Source organism: Solanum lycopersicum, chromosome 10 (genome assembly GCF_036512215.1).
Source record: "Solanum lycopersicum chromosome 10, SLM_r2.1".
Taxonomy (NCBI): domain Eukaryota; kingdom Viridiplantae; phylum Streptophyta; class Magnoliopsida; order Solanales; family Solanaceae; genus Solanum; species Solanum lycopersicum.
In genome coordinates, this window is record NC_090809.1 from 40,159,889 (window position 1) to 40,172,126 (window position 12,238).

Sequence of the window (12,238 nt, forward strand, 5' to 3'; positions counted from 1 at the left end):
TTTCACTTTTTATGAAGTTTGGACTTTTATTGCTCAATAAAGGGAGAAGATTTAAGAGTTTTTCTTTAACTTTTTACGAAGTCTGAATTTTTATTGCTTTAATAAAGGAAGAAAACTAAGAGTTGTAATAGACGATGAAGGGTCACCATATGTGAATTTATAAAATAATATTTGTTACATACATTCTTGTGTATCATTTTCATTTTTATTCAAGAGCATCTTGTCATTATAGTAAGTTCCCTTTTCAAGTTTCTTTCTCTGGTTACTTTATGTTTCAACTTTTAGTAATTGTTACTAATATCTATTTATATGGGTTTGGACTAGATTTTAGATTGTAATATCAATTTTATAGGTGTTATTACAAATTACAAGGCCAACAACAATAAGATTGGTAAATATATCGATACAAAAAGTCAATTGTAGTCTACTGATACACATTAATATGTAGTCTTTTGTAAAATTATATTATTTATGTACTTATTTTTTAAAATCAATTTGATATTATCCATTATCACTTGATATTATGTTCCAATAAGATTGAATGACACATTTGATTGAATGATAAGTAATTATGCAAAATAACATTGATCAATTACCACTTGACATTCTATTTTTTCTCCTTTCTTTTTGAGACCACAAGTATTCTAAATATGTCCATTGGTCTTGAAATTTATAGAAATATTAGCGATTATAAATAATTTATATGTGTTCCTGATTTTCACATTTAGGTATTGAGAATCTAATTAACTTTGCATATATATATATATATATGACAAAGAAGTTTTATTATTTTTTTAATTTGGATTTTTCATCATTTTTCTATATTAAAAGGTCACATTTCAATAATTCGCACCTCTTCAGTTCCATAACCTATGTATATACTAATCTCCACACTTTTCATTCCTTTTGCTTTTATAACATCCAAAATTAAATCTGTAAATTTGTGATAAATTATTGTATTCTTTCTGTATCCCTGTGAAATATGTAAATAACTCTTTGAATTAGATAGTGAAGTGTAGTAACTGTAATTTGTCACAACAAAAGATTATATATTGTGCATATTATTTTTTCTTGCTTTTTATTTTGCCTATATTCTTACAAAGTATAGCAAATTTTCATATCAATATATTGACATGACTTTATAATCACATTTCAAAATATAATTTTGATACTAATTTCTCTATTGTGTGATAATGGTTCTTTTTATGCTATAAGTAATTAATGTAGTTTATTTTAGGAGCATGAATTTTGCAAAGTTCATCAAGTTGATACAATATGAAAGACTTTGTGCACCATTATTCTTATGTTTTCAACTATTCTATGTGATTTAAATGTTATTTTAATTTTAGGGATTACATATTTTATAAACAATAGGTTGATTGTTCATATATTTCAAATTGTATATTTTTTTGTTGAATAGTTTGTGATACTTATTGTCGTGTGATTTTCTTAACATAGCGTATATAATGTTTTCACATAACTCACGTGTGAAACATGTGTAAGGACTAGTAATATTATACATGATAATGTGATAAATATTTATATCGACATGAAATCAAACTTGGATAAATTTTCGATCGTAATAAACGACAAACGTGAAACGCACTTTTTCAGAATTAGTAAAAAGTATATGCCACCAACTATTACTAAGGTCTAACTGCCCTCTATCTCCACTTTATGATATTTCACTGAATATGTTGTGTAGTATTTTAAGAACATGTCTCAAGAATGATTCAATTCTAAAACCCAGTTTCGGCTAGAAGTTAGAATATGATTAGGAGGGGAAAAAATTTCAAAAAATTATGAAACAAAACATTTTCTTTAGAATGGGAAAGTCATTTTCCATAAGTGACATTTCATGACGACGATCTCCTCCACGCTCCTCCTCACTTCAAAACATCAAACTCCCAGCATGCCTGACCACCTTCCTCCAAGCTCAATCATATAAGAAAATGTTTTATGAATAAGCCATAATTCACTCCGGATCCAATTTCATCATTTCTCTGGTCTCCATAGAGTTAGTTGATTTTGAAAATAGACTTTAAAATATTTATCTCAAATTTTGTAAATCAGGAAATCAAAAAGGAAATGGTCCATGCAAACGACTTCAACAAGGAAAAGAATAATTGTTTGATATCTACAAAAGTGTTTGAAAGGAAAGCCTCAATCTAAGGAATCAGAAGAAGGAAATGAATATTTGTTTGATCATCACAATAGTGTTTGAAAGGAAAGCCTAAGTATAAAGAATCAGAATATTGTCACACTAGGCCAAGATCCAGTAACCAACTCAATCAATACATATTGTGATTGACAAAATGAATTCAAGCAACTCAGCAAATCAGAGAACAGAACAGAATGGAGTTATCAAGAAAGGGAAGAACCATGAATTAAGCTAGGGGTGGGCATTCGGTATTTCGGTTCGGTTCGGGTTTTTTTTGGTTTTTTCGGTTTTCAATTTTTTAAAATTACGTATCGAATACCGAACCAAAATATTTCGGTTCGGTTTTTTATTTCGGTTTTTTAATGGGCCTGTTTAGTGGGCTTTTTAAAATTTTAAACTTTACAATTTTTTGTTTGATTTTTGAACTTAATGGGCTAAAAAGTAAAAATAGACAAAAAATCAAAGAAGTGCATTACTAATTTACTACCAAATTTCAATATATCAATTATCAATGATTCAAATCTTCAATATGTCATTAGGCATTAACACCGCAAATTTTAAATTCACAATGACACTAAAACAAAAGTTGCATTGTAGATTTGTAGTTAATAACTTAATGTCTTCACAAATACAACATAATAAGAATATAACAAGTAACAATAAAGTCTTTCATTAACTCATAATAAACAATAATAAGCAACAAACAATGTATTTTGAACTTCTTGTCTTCTTCCATGAGATTACTTTCAACAATAACAAACAACAATAATGAGTTTCTTGACTTTCTTCCATGAGATCGCTTTCAACTTTCAAGTGTCACGTGTCAACAAAATTATTTCTTCATTGTCTTGACCCTTGGACCTTTTAAGATAAAATCAAATATTATAAACTTAGAATACTACTTTTAAGATTAAAAAATGATATGATTAAATAAATGATGTATTAAACTCACCGCTTGCAAGTCAACCATAGATCAACAATGGAAGAGCTTCTTCCACTATTTGCCATCTCTACAATTAATAAAAAGAAACATGTAATACAAGATACAACACAATAAGTATTTTATTTTTTCCATAAATAAATAAAAAATAAAAAGTCTTACCAAGTTCAATTTTTTCAAGAAACTCCAAACTTTCTTCAACACAAATAGGCTTGGTTTCTTGTCTAAGCCAATCTTGGACACAAATAAGATATTGCACACATTTGGGAGTCAATGAACTTCTAAAGGGATCTAGAATTCGACCACCGGTGCTAAATGCACATTCCGATGCCACACTCGACATAGAAATAGCCAATACATCTCGAGCCAACTGTGAAAGTACTGGAAATCTAGGAGAATTAACTTTCCACCAACTCAAAATATCAAAATCTTCAGATTCAGGTTCTTGGTCTTCAAGAAGATATTTATCCAACTCAGATTTCACACCTAAACTTCAAGAATCATTCTTTTGTTTCTTCATGTACAACTTAGTTCTCAAAGAATTTTTGGACATATTTTGAGAAATACCACTACCAGAAGAATCAGATGAGTCAGATGAAGATGATTGACTTTTGGAACCTTTTCCATACTTACTTACATATATCGCAAACAAATCCCTCAAGTAAGCCTCTACTTTCGTATTCACTACATTTCCCGTTTCTTCCCCAAGTAATTCTTCAAGAGCAAAACTAACATAGACAAATTTATTGCGAGGATCTAAAACAAAAGCAATAAAAATCATTTTGTTCATTTTTTCAGGAGTCCCCCAATATTTCTTGAATTTTTCTTTCATTCCCGAAGCCATTTTACTCAAATCAAGGTCATCACTTGCTACACATAATTTCAAATAAGCATCAAGTTCACATATATCTTTAAAATGAACATTACAAGTAACATACCGTGAACCTGAAACTTTCAAAGTGAGTTCATAAAATTTTTCAAGAAACTTTGTGACATTCCTCACATTAGCCCAATCTTCATATTGAATTGGCCCTGCGATACTTCCATCTTCACAAACATCGGTAGCAAGAAAAGAATTAAAATTACCATCATAAAGATCAAACCTCTCAAAAGCCTTCTCAAACTTTTCTGCTGTGTCTAACATCAAATAGGTGGAATTCCACCTAGTAGGCACATCTAAAGACAACATCTTATCACATTCTATCTTTTGCATTTCAACACATTTCAAGAAATTTCTTGCCCTTGAAGAAGATGATCTAACATATTTCACCATTCTCACCTTTTTGATTGAAGGACCAATTTCTTTCAAACCATCTTGCACAATTAGATTAAGTATGTGAGCCATACATCTCACATGGAGATGCTTACCTTCCATCAAATTAGTTCCCCACATATCTAATTTTTTGGACAACTCTAAAACTGCCACATCATTTGAAGAAGCATTATCAACCGTAACAGTAAAAACGTTATCCAACTTCCAATCAAGTAAACAATTACTAATAGACTCAGCCAAATGCTCACCTTTATGACTAGTGATAGGACAAAAATTCAATATTCTTTTATGAAGCACCCAATCCCTATCAATAAAGTGAGCAGTCAAACACATATAATTGATTCTTTGCACTAAAGTCCATGTGTCTATTCTGAGACAAATTCTTGGTTGTATTTCTCTTAAAGATTGTTTCAAATTTATTCTCAATTCATCGTAAACTTCATAACAATCCCTTGTTATGGTTATACGAGAAGGAATATGAAACAAAGGCTGGACTTTACTCATAAACTTCTTAAAGCCTTCTTCTTCAACAAAACTAAAAGGTAGTTCATCCAAAATAATCATCTCAACTAAAGCTCTCCTACATACTTCTTGCTCGAATTTCCAAGTCTCTAAATTGTTATTTTGAATATTTAATAATTTTTGAATACCGAGTGCAACAGTCGGAGGTTTATACAATTTACACCGATAAGTCAAATGTTGTTTTAGTCCACTTGTTCCATTTCTTGTTGTATTGGCATCATAATATTGTTTACAATGTAAGCACTTTGCTTTAACTAATACACCATTTTCATAAACCTTTTCAAAGTGTTGCCAAACAAGAGACCTAGGATCCATTTCTTTTCTTTTTTTGTTATTTCTGTACCAATCGACAAATCATTGCTATTAGTAGGTGTATTATCCGTAGAATCAGCCATACTTATTCGACTTTGATCAGCTACACCCATATTTAATTCTATTTGTTCAGCCATCTATATATATAAAAAAATCATAATAAATTCCCAATAACTATTAACTAGTAATAAAAATAAAATCAGATGAAAAAAATAAAAAAAAAAATCAAAAAAATTGAAATTACGATTTACATACCTGCACCTGGGTTGGCTGGTGGCTGGCTGCTGCTGACCTGCTGTCGCCGGCGGCTGGCTGCGGCTGACCTGCTGGCTGCTGCTACCTGCTGTCGCGGCTCGCGGGCGGCTGCTGCGGCTGGTTGCTGCTGCTGCTGCGGGCGGCTGGCTGCTGCTCGAGGACGGCGGCTGGCGGTGCTGCTATTGGTGGCGGTGGACGCCGGCTGGAGTAAAAGAGGAAGAGGAGAAAAGAAGGCAGAAGTTGTGCTTAAGAGTGAAGAGGAGAGGATGAAGTTGAAGAGAGAGAGGATGAAGTTGAAGAAGTTGTGCTGAAGAGTGAAGAGGATAGGGTATTAGGGATTTAGGGTTTTTTATTTTTTTTAAAAAAAATTATTTAATATTAATAATTATTAAATATAATATAATTTATAAATTAAAATATAATATTTCGGTTTAAACCGAAATACCGAATTCCAAAGTAATACGTACCGAAAACCGAACCGAAATACCAAAAATACAAAAAAATTAACCGAATACCGAACCGAAAACCGAAATACCGGAACCGAAATTTTTTAAAATTTTAGTTCGGTTCGGTGTTTATGCCCACCCCTAAATTAAGCCACAAAATAAGAAATATGTTGATCATACAAGAAAAGGATCTAGCCGGCAAAGAAGAGCAGAAGAAGTGATTACCTCAGGAATCAAAACAACTAAATCGCCTTAATCAAGGACTCCCTAGATCAATCATTGATTGAGATAAATCCCTTGGGTTCTTCCTTACAAGAGTACACGTGTCATCTAAATAAGCCGACCCAGAATTTAGTGTGAAGTACACAACTTTATTTGAGCTTAGCAAGCTACTTTCTTTATCTTTCATAAAGCTTTGTAAATATGTGAGTGGTACAATTGAAAAGAAAAGAAAAAGAAAGAATATGAGTGTAGGCATACAAGTAGAGGCAATGCCAAGATATAAATTTGATTTGCATATTAGACACGATCAAGTTTTAAATTGTTATAACACGAATATCTTCTAAAAATTTTTAAGGAAATCCTTAAAACCCAAGGGAGCTGGACTAGGCACCACATTGGTGATTCGAACCAATATAAAACTCTTTGTGTCATTTACTTACTGCAAATTACTATTATTGATTATCTTTATACTAACTTGCCTGTGAGTCAACTAACGATCACATGTAGTTCACTAAGAGAATTTTAATTCAGCCACTCTTTGTTATCAATTGGTATTGTTGATATCCAATTCGGACATCCACAATATAAATTAGTCATCAAACTTCTTAAATTTTAAACGATTTGAAATAATTGACTCTATAAAATTTTAAATATTTTTCAAGTAATTTTGTCATTTTAAAAATAATTTATATAAAGTATATAATTTTTTTATATAATTATTTATATTAATATTTGAAAATCATCTCAAATTTTTTTTTATTTTATTTAAATATTTGATTAATTAGTTTAGCTAATTTATAGTTTATATTTTTGAGTTAATTAGTTTACAATTAAATTTTCTTTTATTTTGCTGAGATTAAAAAACTAGTTGATCAGTTAGCATTAATTCATCTTGTTTCAATTTTAGTCAAACTCTCTAAACTCAATTTTAATTTGACTAACTTCTCAATTTAAGTAGGCTAAGTTTGTAATCAATCCTTAGGCCTTTTCAATTAATTTCCTTGCCAATTACTTCAATATTTCTGGCCAACTTTGGGCCTTTTTTCCCAGCCCACTAATCAATTCCCAGCCCACTAATCAATTCCCAATCCAACAGTTACAACATTCTACTTAAGTCCAATTTCAATCAAAAGAACCACTTCAAGCAATACGTACCACATACCAGATTCCTTCTACTTCCTTTTCTAGCAAGAACACGCCCAGTCCAAGACGAAACCCAAAAAACCAGTAAAAGTCAACAACGACAGCAACTCCAAACGGCGTGAACAGTACCCCTCCTTTTGCGGAATCACAACTTTTCACATCTCCTTTCTCAATGTCTTGAAAAGGAACGATGTATTCGAATTTCAAATTCGAAAATTTCACCCTCTATATAAACTACCCCTACCCATCGTTGAAGGAAGGGGCGAGCATAGGGAGTTTTTGGATCGGAAATTGGACTTTTTTTATGGATTAATTTGCCACTCTTGAAGAAACAGGGAATTTTCATTAAGAAATAGGAATGTCGAATTGCTAAAATAGCACTTTAGGTTTAAGATTTTTCTCGAGGAAAACGTCCTTCTTTTTATACTCCGGAGCAGTTCACCGGAACTCATCTCGTTGCTTCATAGTCAAGCTCGTTGATTCCAATCGCTTAAAAAGGTAATAATCCTCCTTCTATTAATGATAGAATATTAAAAAGCTCGTTGATTCCAATTTAATCTCCGTTTGTCTTGTCTTAATATTGATGCCAAAATCTGTCATTTTAGCATTCATATAGTTAAATGTCCTGAACTCTGGTGAAGTATTTAATTTTGTAATATCATACTTCTCTATTTGAGTTTGGGTTCATGTTGGTTCGAAGCGTATGATTGATTCGCTGCAATTCTCATTCCTAATGCGTCTCCAATCATCAAATGGCGCTTCATCTAGTTTGTATTGTTAGTATCATTATCTACATAGGTCTGTGAGTCTCATGATTAATTAATATGGCTAATAGTATGCGGTGTAAATAATATCTGTATGCTAATGGCTTCGCTTTCTCTGTTTCTCAATCTTTTTGTGCTGCACTGTGCCCTTTTCATGAGTTGCTGCCTACTTCTTAAGGTTTTAGTTTTTCTTGACTACCTATATCGCATTTTGGATCCGTGATACTATTTTCAACTAGTGAAATGCTGCATCTGCTCTTTTTTGTATTTCTTTTATTTTTGTTTTGCTCTTTTGTAATGTGTTTTCTTTAATAATATTTGGGAGTCATTTGTTGTGCATTAATTGCTTTCTTTGACTTGTTACATTGTCCTCTCTAGTTTATAAATATGTTTGTAATATCTGTAGGTTTCCATGTTGGTGCTCCCCTTTATTTAGTTTTAAAGAAAAGAATATTGTTCAATACAGTCATTTATGACTAAGTCATGATTCCTTTTGATCACTGTAATGCATATCGCTAATTACCGTGTTAATTCACTATTTAATTGGTCACGTGTTCTCTAGTGTATCTCTTTAAAGATTCATGTTTGTCCTTGTATGATTTCTTTAGCATATCCTTTTTTCTTATTCGTTTGGTTGAGTTATGTGCTAATCTTTTGTCATTTTGTTGCATGTTGTGGACTTTCTTTTCTCTTTGCATTTCTGATACGAGCTTCAATTTCTTTACCGAGTCAACTCCTATTCTTAGTCAAACCATTGGAAGCAGAATTACAGGTTGAAAATATATACAAATAGAGTATTGTAATACAGGTTGAAAACAGATAAGGAGGTATGGGAGTACAAAAATGGATTATATATCTTTGTATACACTAATCTGCACGTACTGGATGTTGGTACACAAGAATATACAAAAATATAGACTCGCTTTATACACTGTATAAATGCAGGGAAATTGGGCTAAAACCCCATATATATGCGCAGATTTTTGGTAGTTTTAGGATAAGGCCCAAAAATCTAATTTTTTGTTTCTCTTTTATTTTTCCTTATTATTTGTTTATTATATGTAATTTGTTTAAGTCTAACCTTTTTATTTGATTTGGTTAAATGTAATTAAATTTCCAAAAGAGGAACTATATTTTTATGTTAATTTACTTGAATTAAATTTGGCTCCATATCAACTCTTGTATTTTTTATCTTTAACCAAAACTTCTTAAATTTATTTTAAAGAGTTTTCATGCTTTTAATTGGTGAAAAATATCATTTTTAAAACGATTCAAACAAATCTTAATTAATCCAGTTATACGTGAAAGTTTTAATCACTTATTTAATTAAGTTTCATTTGACATCACTTTCTCTAAAAAAAAATTAAATAAAATAGAATGTGTCATTTATTTAGCCATTTTTCTCTAAGTTGATCAAATTTTGTAAGTTATTGTTTTTTTTTTATGTGAAATCACATTTTTTAAAAATAGTCAAAAAAGTATTTTAGTCAAGTGCTAACCGCATATTAGCAGCGCTTCAAATGCCTTAAAAACCTTTTTGAAGCATAAATAAAAACATCATATCTATTTTCTCTAAATTTTTTAGGACTTAATCTAAGAATTTTTTCTAACAATTATTTTATACTTAGAACATTTGAAAAAGTAAATTTTCTAAGATAGATAAATTATCATATAATAGGTATCAGAGCAAGTCTCACAGTATTAGTGTTTACCACACGTGAGTAAAGATCAAATGACACACTACCAAATCTTTGGTGCTCTACTTCAATATGAACACTCTTCACATCGACCACCAATCTTCAATGGACAACACTACTCTTACTGGAAAGATAAATTCATAATCTTTGTCTCCTCAAATGACCATCGAGCATGGATAGTCATCAAGAAAGGCTCAAAGCCAATTCCTCAATTAACTGAAAAAGATGGAACTGAATTTTTTTTATCCTGAATCATTCTATATATTACTAAGGAATAACAAGAGGTAATTCAAGCTAATATTAAAGCTATAAGTTTGTTGTATTGTGAGTCAAATTTAAGTTGATTTACCAACAAAAGAACTGGAAGAAGTAAAAATGCAGTTAAACAGTATCAGTCAGAAAGTCTCCAAGTTATATTTTTGTTCAATCAAACAGAATTACGTTCTACAAAAGGAACTCTCTAGGTCATAATTCTAACAGATCATATAGATCTTTCTCTCATCCTTATTCTCCTAATTCATCAACAACTATTGTTTGTTTCACTTGTGGCGATGTTGGTCATAGGTCCTTTAATTTTAGAAAATATTCTTCTGGAAAATGAATTTGGGGGACCAAAAGTTGTTAATCATCAAGGACCCAAAAATATTCGGGTTCCTAAAAAACTAATATTTTTGTCTTGCAGGAGCAATCTAAGAAAACCTACAAAAAAGGGCATGTGAATACTTGATAGTGGATGCTCGAAACATATCTGCAGAAAGAAGCAAAACTTCAAAACAATAAAAAGAATAGACGGAGGATGTGTTAGATTTGGAGACAATACCAAAGGAGAAGTTACCTGAGTCGGAACTATTACACTCAGTTCAGCATGCGATTTAGTCAAAGTATACTTAGTCGGAGGACTCCAACATAATCTACTCATCATGAGTCAACTGTGTGATGTTATATTTCAAGTCATATTCAATACAACCAATTGCATCATTAAACATCATGAGAAAAGGCTGTCACTTATAAGAGATTGAGTAAACAATATTTATATCTTAAATAATGTTGATTGTCCATCTCTTACCTATCTTACTGCAGTTGCAAGCGATCCATGGCTATGCCATCGAAATCTTGGACACACAAGCATGCACGCTCTTGAAAAATTATCTAGACTTGAACTGGTGATTGGACTGCCAAAGCTAAAGTTTGAAAAAGATCACATATGTGACACATGTCAAATGGGTAAGCAGACTCGTTCATCATTCAAAAGTGAAGATATTGCAAGTACATCTAAACCCCACGGTTTCTTCATATGGATTTTTTTGGTCCAACTCGAACTGCTATCATTGGATGTAAGATATATGCTTTCGTGATTGTTTACGAATTCTCAAGGTTCACATGGGTAGTATTCTCCACTCATAAAAATAAAGCTTTTGCTAACTTCAGAGCCTTTTGTAGAAAAGTTCAAAGAGAAACATGATACTTCATCACAACTATACATAGTGACCATGATGGTGGATTTGAAAATAAAGTGTTTGAAGAATTTTGTGAACTTCTCTTCACCCAGATCCCCTCAACATAATGAAGTAGTTGAATGGAAAAATCGATCTTTATAAAATACGAAAAGAACAATGCTTTTGGATAGAAGCTTACCTGATCACTTTTTGGTAGAAGTTGTTAGCATTGTGTGTCACATTCTAAACAGGTGTTTGATTAGACTCATCCTGAATAAGACTCCCTATGAACTATGGATAGGTAAGAAACCAAACATAAGCTACTTTCATCCCTTCGGATGCAAGTTCTTCATCCACAATAATGGGAAGAATAATCTTGGATGTAGGAGGTCACAGGAGGTGAAGGCGAAATCACTCCCATTAAAACAGCTGAAAATACTGCACATATCAATTCTAAAAGCTCTGTTGAAGAGTCGACTATCACAGAGGCAGAGTTGATTACTAAAGCTAACAAAAGTTCCAAGAGAATGGAGAAATAATACTAGTTATCCTGAAAACTTTATTCTCGGTGAACCTAATAACAAAATTCATAAGCGATTTTCTCTCAGAAAACAAGCTTCTATTGCATCGATAGCTAAAATGTAAACCAAATGAATAAATTAAACTATGAAAGATGAGTCATGGGTACAGAAGGAAGAACTTGATCAATTAGAAAGGAATCAGGTGTGAACTTTCATAGAAAGACCAAAAAGTTGCTTTGTTATCGGAACCAAGTGGGTATTTAGAAACAAACTGGATGAAAATGATTAAGTTACTTGAAAAAAAAGAAGGGTTAGTTGCTCAAAGCTACTCACAACAAGAAGGTATTGATTAAGATGAAACCTTTGCACCTGTTTCAAGGTTAGAATGTATTCGATTTCTGCTTCCTTATGCTTCTTTCAAATAGTTTAAACTCTATCTGATCGATGTGAAAAGTAATTTTCTAAACGGTTTTATAAAAGAAAAAGTTTTCGTCAAACAACCCCCTGGTTTTGAAAATCCATCTTGTCCAGAATTTGATTATAAAC

At 31.6% G+C, this 12,238-nt stretch overlaps 1 long non-coding RNA gene across 1 annotated transcript; it reads left to right on the plus strand.

The window, feature by feature from the left end:
- The first annotated feature begins 7,268 nt into the window (after positions 1 to 7,268).
- On the plus strand, positions 7,269 to 10,793 carry LOC104649680 (uncharacterized). The gene is made up of 2 exons (XR_743581.4): positions 7,269 to 7,772; positions 10,418 to 10,793. It is a non-coding gene; the product is annotated as an uncharacterized lncRNA (long non-coding RNA).
- Positions 10,794 to 12,238: the final 1,445 nt, after the last annotated feature.